General features: G+C 39.3%; 1 long non-coding RNA gene across 1 annotated transcript in view; it reads right to left on the bottom strand.

Annotated features, from left to right (window-relative positions):
• Positions 1 to 1289: 1289 nt before the first annotated feature.
• The window catches only part of LOC148183164 (uncharacterized), a 23487-nt gene continuing 11911 nt past the window's right edge, over positions 1290 to 12865 (bottom strand). Inside the window, exons 3-5 of the long non-coding RNA XR_015773758.1 lie at positions 5428 to 5593; positions 4049 to 4105; positions 1290 to 3749 (exon numbers count right to left, since the gene is read on the bottom strand). This is a non-coding gene — a long non-coding RNA (uncharacterized LOC148183164). The remainder of the gene's footprint in view (positions 3750 to 4048; positions 4106 to 5427; positions 5594 to 12865) is intronic.

Consider the following 12865-nt stretch of genomic DNA (forward strand, 5'->3'; position numbering starts at 1 on the left):
GCCACAAAATCATAACAAGGACAGGCTCATGACTGAAGAGCAGTAAAGTGGATCTGTTCTGTACCCACCTGCAATGGGCACCTCTCACCACATCAGCATGACAGTTTTGAGATCAGTTTTACCGTGAAAAGCTAAAACACTTCCATGTTTGAGTTCATAGTCAAAATTTCTATACCATTACAGTGTAGACATAAATATTGTATGATGGTCTGGAGGCCCTTTCCAGGAAACAACACAATGCAGGCAAATTTATATGTCAAGAAGCTGAAAAGTGCTCTTGGTTGCACCACTGTTACTAGGTGATTACTCTGACTTTGGTGAAGTTCACCAAGATGAGAGGAAACAGGAGTTCTGCGCTATGCATGCCCCTCTGCAAGACCTTATCTAAAGATACTGTAAAGCAAGAGAGTGTGGTGGGGGAAAGAAGCAACACTCCAAACTGAAAGGGGATGAAACACAGCACAAAAGTACATAAGAACATTTAACAGCCCAAAAAAGATGATATGGTCCATGAAGACCTGCCCTCATAACCTCAGGAAATACAAATCAATCTGTGTTTCATCATCTGAAACTTGAACTTCGAGTTAGTAGCTCTGTGCTCTTCCCCTGCTTTCTTCAAAAACTCCTCCTTGAGCTGATTTACACTATTTGCTTCTACTGCTGACTTCGGCAGTTTGTTCCAGGCTGTATTTCAACTACCCTTTGTGTAAAACTGTTCTGTCTGAATATATCGGAGTCCCTAAATTCTGGTACACATATTGGAGTGGTTACAGGAGTAATTTTAGTGTGGCTGGCAGCTGGCCTAACTCGTGCTCTGATCTCTCCTCCCCTCCCTCAACTGAACAGTTAATACTTCGCCATCAAAGTCAGGGCTGCTACAAAGAGAGTCTGGTCTCAGGGACAGCGCCTGAACTTGTCACACATGGGCAGGACACCGTGGCCAGAGCAGCCTTCCTAACCTTTAGAAGGGGACCAAAGCAGTGAAGAGCAAAGAGTAAGCAAATAGAGAGGCACAGGACTCTATGACTTACTGTGTTAAAGAATTTGATGCTATTCACAGACCCTTTGTCTGCTTTCCACAAACATTTCCACAGGTAATTGTTGGTTAAAGGCAAAACAGAACAAAATATTGATACCAATGAACTATAAAATAAAGTTGAATATAGATGTTTGTGAAAACTGAGCTTTATTCTTTGTTTTTACTACATTTTGGATGAAAGAAGGTACAAAATTTATTGGGAACTCAACTGCAGCTGTATGTTGGCAATTAAGTGGCTGGAAAGAAATGGGAGAGTGAATAGCAACCTCCAGATCTTGAATAAACTGTCAGTTGATCTTAAACAGGAAGTACAGGATTCTTGGTTTTGACTTCTGAGGATCTGCATTTTCTAAAAAATGATTACATGCAAGAGTATTTTTAAATCCACTTTTGTGCATGAACTAAGGTTAGGAAAGAGGCAGATAATCTATCAAGTGTGCCATAACTTTTAAATGAAGGTGACATATTTTTCCCAGTCTGAACAACTTTCATCAGGAATATTTTTGGAAATTTAGAAAATCTCTTTGATGTCAAAAAACTGTTCTCACATTCTTTTGAAGCAGACAAAAGGTCAATGTTAATTGCAATATGTTGTAAATCATATAGATTACTTTCAAGAAAATATTTAAGGGAGATATCTTATATGTGACATTTATTCTTCAGTGAGCCAGACATGGATGATGTTTAATTTATAAAGATTTAAAAGGATGGATGTCTCTTGCAAAATACAGAATTTAATGAAACTCTTCTGTTTTGTTACCAATTTACAGATATCATCTCTTCTTATTTATGGAGAGAAGTGTATTAATCATCACATGCAGAGTTGCAAATTCAGCAGAAATATAAACTATCAGTCCTAAACCTCAAATTCTTTCAAAGGATCCGTAAAACTAAAAGTTTTGAATAGCCTAGCTAGAACAAACGGACAAGAAAAGATAATGCATCTTTTGAAACACAAACCTGCCGAGATGTTATGCTCAATTACTCTGACAAAAGATTTGGAAACCAACAATATCCCCTGTGGAATACCACTGCTAAACTGGAATGCTAAATCAAAAGCTCAAAGTTAAGCAAGAATAACATAGCATAAGCCACATTAAATGTGTGTCATCCCTAAAGCTAGAACACACTTGGATATTTATTAGATAACTATTTCTACCTTTGGGAATGGGGGAAGGCAGGGGGGAAGAGTTCAGGTGAGCAAAATATTAATAAAAGTACCACTCTGGATTTCACAAGGAGGAATTGTGGGGCTGGGAAGGCTCCATCCCCCACTGAAAGTCACCTGGTGACCAGCCATGGGGTTCTAAGCTTGTTTTAGCATCTAAAAAAATGTTCACAACACAGTCCTTATTTATCTTCAGAGACAACAAAAAGCCCTGCTAGAACCTGAGGCAAAGAGGAGCTGCTTGGAAGGGTTTTGGAAGAAGGAGCAATAACAGCTGTGGTGCCCAACAATCACCACTGGCAGCAACCAAGTACTTGCAGCAAGCCTTTGGAAAGAGGTGCTGCAGGAACCTCAGCGCTGCCATGCTGCAATGGTGCATGGAAAACAGCTTGTTTCATTGCCAGGGAATGCTTTCAGCCAAGCCACACAAGGAGAGGGGTTCACGTGCAATGAAAGCTTCCATCTGCCCAGGAAACGGGGACAGATCCAGAACCCTCAGTGGGATTTGGGCAGGGGCACAGCAGGGAGAGAGGCCCTGCAGGCAGCTGATGCTATCAGCAGTGCTCATCACCCCTGCACTGCTGGGCATGTTTGGGAAGCTGCTGCACTTGGGACACATCTATCCCGACACTGATGTTCAGTAACAAGGAATGGAATGTGGGCTGTTTCTGAGGGACGGGAATGACGTTGCCAAAAACGCACTAAGAATACAAGTCCAATTTAGGCCAGTCAGTTCTTATTATCTTCACTGACATGGCAAGTCCATAAGTTTGGCTGCGCAGAAAAAAAGGGATCATCTTTCTGCACAACAGGCCTGATGTGCAGAGCTGCTGCACACGCAGCTGGGGGAGCTGAGGGTCTGGAGGGCCTCGGAACACAGCAGGTGGGCATTGGGAGTCTCGAGTTCCTGTAGTAGGACATAAGGGATAGGATTATAGACAAGTAAAAAAAATCCAGAGAAATTTAGGTGAATTATGGAATAATTTTAGTCTCTCTCCTGGATGTTACCCCTGAATATCCAATGTCTGTGTCCTAGATAACAGGGGTGCTGCAGGATCAGCTCTGCTACACTCCTTGTTCTCCAGACAGAGAGTCAGCAGGGGATCATTATTCACGTGGAAAAGGATGAATTTGTTGACTGATGTTAAAAGCTGATAGGGAAGTTGAAAGGACAACAAAACAAGAAGAAATACAGAGTACACAACTGTGGTTTTAAAGTTAATGGGTTTTTCCCATCAGGTAATACTGCATATGAAATAATAACAGTGCTAACTAAAACATTAGTTACTACTTGATGATGACACTTTACATCTTTCTGCAAACCTCTTATTGACACTAGCAGAATCTCCTGTGAATAAAGGAGAATAATGTCCTACATCAATATCTGGCATATGTAATGTGTTTATATAATCCGGTCCTCTTCACGGAATTAATTTGATCTGTCTGGTTTGGAGCATGTATTGCTGGTTACCCGTGATCCCTGTGTGCATTTATTTCTTGAAGATGCAGCTTGTTCTGTTTTTCTGGCATCTTGGCTGCCTACTGAAAGGGGGTAAGAGCACAGACTTAATGGCAATCTACTGACAATCACTGTTGCCAAACCAGAGCTGTGTTCATGTGGGATGCAAACAACAGCCACTCATCCTTCAATTTCTGAACACCAAATTGACAGGTAGCTCTTAGAGAAGTTTCACTTCTAAATTATTAAGTAAAAGAGAAAGAAAGAGAGAGAGAAAAAAAAAAGGCTAAGAAATTAGAGACACTTACTGAATTACTCCAGTGAACAATATTGATTGACAAATCCAGTCCTAAAAATCAGAATTAAAATTAACTGCACTTACTGCATCAGTCAGTCACATTGCAGAGTTTGAAAGTCTGGCATGAAAGATGAACAAATGCTGTGAAAGATAAAACCCAAATGCAATTACAATATAAAAAATATTTGCCAGTTATACTTTATACAGTAGTAACACATCCTCACAAGTTTGAAAACTTTGCGTTACCCAGAGGGAGTGAGTAATTGCTTATCTTGAAACTTTTTCAAAAAGTTCTAATGCAAGGGGTTTAGCTATCAATCAAAATCAGATTAAGATGGTTTATGGCAAATGAATCAAAGCAATACAATTTTATTTTTCTGATGAGATTTATTTACATGGTGAGATTAAAAATGTCTCAGATTTATGCTCCCACTCCAGGAACATGAATTTCCCAGATTTGAAACCTTTAATGCAATAACCTTTACCCTGCTTTGAGATAAGCCTGAGTCAGCATTTATAAAGTAAGGTCCTTCTAGCTGTTTGGTCCACTTCCTCCCCCTGTGTTAAATGATAATTTTTATTCCTTTAAGGCCCCTTTCCTTTAACCCAGCATTTCCATTCTATTTTCCTCCTCTACCTCCAGATCGAGAGAAATTCCAGGAAACTTTCCCAATATATTCCTCTAAGATAAACAAGAATATATCTCTAGAAACACTTAGAGGATTAAAAGGCCTCTCTGTAGTAAAATCAGTGGTAGCACTACCCAGGATTACTCCAGAGACTCAAAAGGTCTGCAGCTTTACTCTGCAGCTGTACCATGGGGTGCACCCTTTCAAGGAAGAGTGTGTTACCTCAGGACAAATCTGTGATGCTCATACACACATGGAGGAACAAATGCACAGAGAAGCACATTTTCTTTGCTGGCTTTTGTAATCAAGACCATCTTTGTGGATTTAATTACTGGACACACTAAAATATCAATCCTAAATAGCCATCTCATTTACTGCCTACCTTTCAATTAACTTCATTTTTTCCAGACTTTGACCCAAAAACATTGTCAGTTTTCCCTTAAGAATAGCCATGGAAGTTTTATTTCTTACCAGCTTTCAAAGACTCATATTTGTTGTTCCTTCTTTTTATAAAATGCATTACCAATAAGACACAAAGAGATCAAATACAGCTAGGTTAGAGTACTACAGAAAGTGCTCATGAGATATTTTCCACTCATTTTTAAAACTATACAGTAGCCCATAATTGGGAAGCTGCTGAGCTGTGCTCAGTGTCCTTCCACAAATAAAGTAGGTGTCCAAGACACAGAAAAAGCACCTTATTCTTAAGCAGTGTGGCAGTTTCCCTGTGAAAACCTGAGAGGTGGAATTATTATCAAGGCAGTGAAGGGACATGCTCAGTTAGTTAACAAACAAGGCACACTTTCTTCGTTAGGCCATGCCACACATGGATACCTGCTTCCTGCATCTCCATAATCACAGTGACAAGGAGCAGGACTTCTTCTGCTTGCTACGAGGCTTTCTGGATCACTGGAGATGATTTTCAGAGCCTTGCTGCATAGATTCTGCCAATTTGTGTTCAGGCTCTTCTACAGGCTGGAACAAGCAGCTGAACAAGCACCTGGCATAGAAGATGAGTCTGAGTGCCCAGGCTGCACCACACCCATGGCAAAGTGCTAATAATCAATACCCAAATTCTCCATAATTTACCATTGTGCTAAACAAGCAAATCAAGTAACCGATGCAGCTGACCTAATGGTGGCCTGGCAAGAACTGTGCTTGTTAAAAACTTGTCAAGGGTTTATTCTTTGATCCTTTGCTTAATCTTCTTGCTCGTCCCATTTTGTTCCCTCTGACACAAATCAAGTTCTTGTGACATGCAAGAAAAATGGAGCTGCATAAGACAGGTGCTAGATTTCAGCCTCAGGCACCATGCAGCTGCTCAGGTAGGATATGGCTTTTGGCCCCTGTCCTTTTCCCTTGACCCTTTTCATCCAGGGCAGTGGGAATATCAGGGATAACCAGAAGCAGCACTGGCTCTCAGGTGCTGTTTCCCTCTGCACTTCCCTTGTCACGAGCCCTGGGCTTGCTCAGAGCTCATGGGCTGTGCACAAGTGTCACACGTGCCACGCACGCCGTGCAAATCTGCTGCCCTTGGGAGGGGACAGCACAGCTCCACCTGCTCAGGACTCTGGATCCAAGAATGAACAAAAGACTGGTGTTTCCAGCATATCCTGGATTTGAAAGTGCTGGTGAGCTGTCCTCAGCACACCACACTTTACAGGTATTTCGGGGAGGGCTGTGGATATAACGATGGGTCTGATGAAGGCACAAGCCCTTCTGCAACAGGTGAGGGGAGATAGGGTGTGGCTGTACCTTGAGATCAAAAGAATATAGCCTAGTTAGCAATAAAGGTTGACCACTACAGTCCAAATAATTCAATTTAAAATACTGCAAATCTACTCCTGCAGCATATAATATCATCATGAGTGCGTCTGTTCTAACCCACTGATGACCTCAGGGAGTTTCCAAGAATATTACTTCTATTTTCTGTCCTTCCATCCCTAATGTATACAGGCAGACTTAGCTCTGTCTGCAACAAGAGAAGCCATTATGTCTTAAGAAAAAAAAATCACCACTCCCTTTATTTGAATGCCAAATCTCATATATTCAGTTCACCAATATCCAACACCAGCCTTTCAGATCAGTGAAATGACATGGCCTCAGATCTCTAAAATCACCAGGATAGAATCTTTGTCAACTGCAACATGAAACCATAGCAGGGAAAATCACAGCTGACATGCTAAAATATGAAAAACTGCCATTATATTTAAGGTGTTTCTAAGAAAGAATATTACATTTATTCTTGTGAATAAATTCACAGATTCACTATACATCAGACATTAGGCTTTATTTTTCTGTATAAAATAAATATAGCAGGAGTATAATATTATGACTTCACTATTATTTTGTAAAACCATTTAATTTAAACAGAGATGCCTATTCACCTGATATCATAAAACCAAAAACAGAACCATCAAATTATTGTACAGCACAAGCACATTTTACATGAAGACAACATAGGTAGACTTTCTTGTGAAACTGCTGGTTTTTATCACTGTTTAATGATTTGTTGCACTATTTATAGGATAAACAATAAATCTAACACGATTCATCATATTAGCCAATAAATCATGAGACAAATCATTAGGCAGAGTGATAAAATCAAGTGTTTTAGAAATAAGTTAATCTATGATGCCAATGCCTAATCTAAATAGTTGCTTAAAAAGCCTATTTACTAATCATTTTTACATAAAGAAAGACTGATGATTATGTAGATTAAATGTGTGCTTATTCCTATAATCACATGTTCTGTGCTGGTCTGCTTAGAAAGGGAAAAAAAGAATTAAAAACATCCAGCGGAAGAAAATGTGACATCATTTTGATTGTGTTTGTATATTTATGAAGGGCTTTCTGCACCACTTTTGAGTCTGCCTTCGATTTTGGAGAAGAAATGGTTAATTAAAGCATGCTGCAAGGTTGCTGGACAGATATTATCTTCAGCTCTGAATTCCATAATATCCTAATTAACAATTTCATTAAGATGTGATGGCTGGTTCTAATGCTTCTTCATTCTTCAGCCTGAATATAACCCTGTAGACTTTCTCATTTGTGACAACTGTGTTTATAGCTTCTCTACCCATAGAGCTTCATGGCACTTCGAATTATGCTCAAGAGTATATGGGCATCACGTCACATTTGTGTGCCTGATATCATACATGACTCGCTGCGCTCCAGCCAGGGTCCTTAATGTACATTCTACAGATGGACTACCCTCTGAATGCTTAGCCAGATATTAAGTTAAATCTTTTTGGAGTCAAGCTTGTTTCACATCAGTTATACAAACATATTGGTTCCTTTAAAAGGACAAATGCGCTGAGAATAAGACAGGGAATCTAGGTTGGAAATCCAGGAAAATCATTTTAAATTTCAGTTTAGCCTTTAAATTTGGAAATCTCTTCTTTGGGAATTATTGTTATCTGCAGAAGGGTTTTTTTTCATTTACTTAATCCCAAAGAGTAGTAACTGAGCAATATTTATCAAGAAGTAGGTAAGCAGCACAGTTGGCTTAACGTGAAAGAAACAAACAGCAAGGCAACCTCCTTCCCTCTCACTTCCTATTTTGTATTAAAATGCAACAAACCTGAAAAGATAGTGACAAACCAACGTGATATTTTCTAGTTCAGGATTTTTCCTCAAAAAAGAAGAAAAAAAAATGTTAACATTTGCTTGCCACTGCTGTCTATCTATCTATTTATCACATTAGGACTATGTCATACTTACTGTACCTTCTCAATAAGGCTAGTCTTGGGAGCAAGGTATTTTCCTCTATCTGAAAGAATATGTTTGAGCTTTTTAAAAAAGCATCTGTAATTAGGGCTGTGCCCAACTGTTTGCTTGTCACAGGGAGTCAGGTGAACAAACCCCTCCAGCTCACCAAGTACACTGGGGAAGGGAAAAGAAGGAAAGAGGAGGGGCAAGCCTGGCCCTGGGAGAGGGGGGCTGTGTCACAGAGGCTGAAGGGAGCAGAGGGGATAGTGTTGGGTTTGTTGTTTTCTCACTTTTTATCTCAATCCATACAGTATGTTTTGTAAAAATGTCTGAGACTGGAGCAGCGAGAGCAATTTGATGCTTTGTGCAGTATAGGCAGGGATGGTTTGTTTGTATCTTTGTTTGGTTTAAGATGTGCAGACACTCCATACATCTAAAAAATGTAATAACCAGGAGCACGCCAGAATCATATGCCTGCAGTCCCTTGTTATACTTTTAGAACCTGCTTATCTTTTTCTCCACTTTTTCCTGATGACACTTAAGGTCAGATTTTTAAAGGCACTTAGATGCCTCATTTTATTGAAATCAATGGGAGCTAGGTGCTTAAACACCTTTGAAGAACTAGCCCTTTAATGTTTATTAACAATGCCTCAGATGAGGGTACATCCCAGAAAACATAATAATTGCCTTCCTTTATTAACTGTGGTGTGTCAAGATAAGATAGAATCAAGTCCTCAGACTCATCTCCTCTCAATGATTTCCTAAATGAGATCAGTTCCCACTTACATTCTGAATGACCAAGGGTGACTAAATCAGAGCAATGAAGTATGTTTACGTCCTTGAAACTCAAATCATCTTGTAGACACTTTGCCCAGTGTTGCTGATTCACATATTATCAAGTCTTAAAATGTTTGGTTTTTTTCTCCAACACCCAGCTGCAACCATTTTAACTTCAAGATAATATCTCCTTTTTCTCTTTAGGTAAAAATGAAACTTTTATTTTCCTTTGGGAGCTTAGACTCTCATATGTGAACAATGGAACTAAAGATAAACCAGGTTTATTTCTTTGTATTTTTGTCCTCATAATTTTAGTCTGGTGGACTCACATGTCCATTGTTCATCAATGCAAGGCACAAAGCAGAGAGATCTCAAAGTGAGCCACAAGGATACATCTCACATCTTTGGACAGGAAAATTTAAAAGTCAGGAACAAAACATGTCTAAGAGAGGCTTTTGGATGACTGGTAAGGAAGAAGTAGGGAAGAGAGAGAAAGGGATGGACTCTTTTCCTGACAGACATCCAATGTCAATGGACAACTTCTTCAGCCACTAGAATGAGCTTTGAATGAAGCCCCGAGCTGAACCTCCTAAGGCTCAAGCTAGGACATTCCAGAATTTTCCTCTTGCTCCGCTAAAGGTAGATTTCCACCAGCAAGTATTTCTACCACCTTCTTAGCTATGGGCACCCCTGGAGATTGTATTCCTGGTGAGAACCTTCCTCCACTTCTGTATCCTACAAGCACAGCAGTCACATATCACCTCTAGAAATCTCTCCTGAGGGTTATGTACCTTGTGTACCAACCAAGAGGTGCCCAAGCTTTCATACCTACACCTTTAAAGTCATTCAAATCTATTTTTGCTGCTCTGATTCTCTTTTCACTGCTGTGTCTGTATTTTACTCTTCCTGTTTAATCCCCCCATAGTGGGAGACCAGCTGATCAGCACTCTGGGCGGTGAGCAGGGTCCATTAGTGCACCATGAGATGTATTCAAAGCTTCTGCCAAAACTGTGAAAGGTTTGAGTTCAGCCTTAACTGCAAGAGACCCTCTCAACTTCTCACGCTATTTCCCTCTCATCACCAAAACAACAACAACAGCAATGAAAAAACCAACACACACACACATTTGGGAATCTTTTACGATTGTTTTTCACCTAATTTTCTTTTCTCTTTGTCGATCATCAGGTGATTTCTTGGAAGTCTTAGCCTGCACCTGAGATACCTGAAAGATATTTTTTTAAATCTGTCTAGAACTGCTAGGGATTATTTTTAATCTGTCCAGAACTGCTAGGGAGAAGACTGGTTTTATGTTGTGTTTCTGCAGAAGCAGGTGACTCCTGGCCATGCCACCTCTCCAGGGTAACTGCTTCTAAAGCCTGCTAAATCAATTTTAACACTCTGCTGTTTAATAACAGCATAAAGCACAGCCCTTGCATGGATTTAATTAGAGCCATGCAATCGACACTGGGTGAACAGAACAGTGCTGCATTGAAAGAAAGCCACCCATTATCTCAATAATTTCAAGACTGACTGGACAGGCACTTCTTAAAAATTAAATTTTTGAGGTATTATGATCAGTGAAACTATCCCAACAGTCATTCACAGATAAAATTGTAATATTTCAAGTACCTCCCCTACCTACAACATCTGTTGATGTCAACAGACACCCTGTGTCCATTTATATGCAGGGCCAGAGCTATTTCATACATCAGCACTGATATGCTTTTTCCTATCACTACTCAACCCAGATGTTCTCAAAGTGATAATCAGGTCATGTGTGAACTGCATGGCTAAAAAAACTGAGTAGTGAAATTGTATTCCTATAAGTTTTTTGTATATCTGGATTTTAGAGTCAGGGTTTAAGAGGTTCCTATCTAAAACATCCAAAATTATTTCTAAAGTATTACTGCAAAAACATTTTACAGTGAATTACTTTTAAAAACATATTTTAAACAGAAACACATCACCATATTTTCTGTGGGCTTGGAAGCTTATGTTAAGTTTCCAAATAAGTCAATTCTATAAAGATAACATCTTTTCTTTAAAAAAAAAAAGTGTTGCAAGCTAATGCTGCACATAACAAATAAGCTTTAATTAAAATTTAAATTGAAATCTGTATTGGCTAATCACTCCTGAACAGGAAATATTTTAAGACAAGGTTTTCGAAAGCTCTCTGGTCAAATGTTTCGGTGCTCAGTATCTATAATTAGGGTAAAAATGTCAAATTCTTCTGTTCACCAAAGTCTAAGTGAGATTTACTAAAGTGCTTGATGTCCATCTGTTCCTACTGTGACATTTACAGCTGAATTGCTACACAAGCTCAGCACCCAAAATGCTGAAGTCCCCTGGGAATCTGGATGTGTTTTGACAAGCAGCATCTGAGCCCAGGTAGAATCTCTGCTGGTTTAAAATCTAGTTCCAGCTGCAGAGGATGGACTATGCTGTAAATCTGTCCTGTAACCATTAGCATCATAGTGTCATGTGCCTTTTCCTTCACACAGCTTTTCTGAGGGGTGTCATAGTGCATGTAATAACTTGTATTAGTATAAAAATTGCATTTTTTTTCACACACAGCTAATTTCCTGATTACCTAGTTACATATCTGACAAGTGTCCTACACACAGAGACACCCAAATCACTTAGGCCACATGTGACAGTCAGCTCCAGATGAAGAGTGAGTGAAACCCACCCTGAGAGATGAGTGTCCGGTGGGATTTGCTGACCCATGAGCCTGTTCATTAGCAATGGAGGTAAATAGATGTAAGATTATTAGCAGGGAGACCTGAGGCAGTCATAAAGTCCTGCCTAAGGTGATTTGAGATATCACCCTATACTTTTAACTCATTATAAATAAATCAATAGAAGCCAAAGTAAGCAAAGTGAATACATATCATATTTAAATCTAATTATAGGTTAGTTTTGTACAGATCTCTAGTAGTGTTCAGTAGGGATAATTTCATATTCCAGTCATATCTCCCAGCACATACCAACACTACATACTACTGCAGGCATGCAGCTGGCTTCCAAAATGGTCTCTCAGAGAAAATGACTCTTTTTATTGTGTTTTTATGGTATTTTGATTCATATTTTATAATAAAGTAACTTTTAAAGTTCCCCAAATGCAACATTGTTTCTGTTTTCCTACGAACAAAAAAAAGTGTATGGTCTTTAAAAAAAAATAAAAATCTTTTCATAAGCCAACATTTATATTTTCTATTGAAAACATGCTACAACAATAAAGTGGTTTATGTTAATATATTAAAAAAACAAAAAGCTGTCAAAACCTGCATGAGTTGTTTAAGCACTAGAAATGAAAACCAACAGCAATGAAGATGTGCTGCCTTCATATTTGGCCATGTGCCACAACTCTAAAGAGGAGTCCATCTAGAACATGCACTGCATTACCCTGTTGAGCGAGCGATAGGCGCTTTGTTTTTTTCTCCTAAAGTAAAACATTTTTGACAAGCAACTCATCTATAGCCATTTCACACAGCTTTTCTTTCATTTGCATTCTCATTAGAAAAATGAGATTGTATAAAACCAAACGAGGAAGTGCTCACCATGGAGCGAAAACAGGGAACCCCCATCCGAGGTGATAATCCAACCCGAGCTGACAGCGGATAGGATGCGAGATCCATGATTGGCAATTTAAGCAACACCAAGTGAAATATGAGCAGCAACATCACATCACAAATCATTGAAACAAAGGGACTCAACCTTTTTCAGGTTAACTTAATAGGGGCTGGACAAAACAAGAATGGACACTTTATGGGAAAAGAAATAA

This window comes from Pseudopodoces humilis, chromosome 14 (assembly GCF_049639895.1).
Source record: "Pseudopodoces humilis isolate 2021_Gansu_Grassland_sample_001 chromosome 14, ASM4963989v1, whole genome shotgun sequence".
Taxonomy (NCBI): domain Eukaryota; kingdom Metazoa; phylum Chordata; class Aves; order Passeriformes; family Paridae; genus Pseudopodoces; species Pseudopodoces humilis.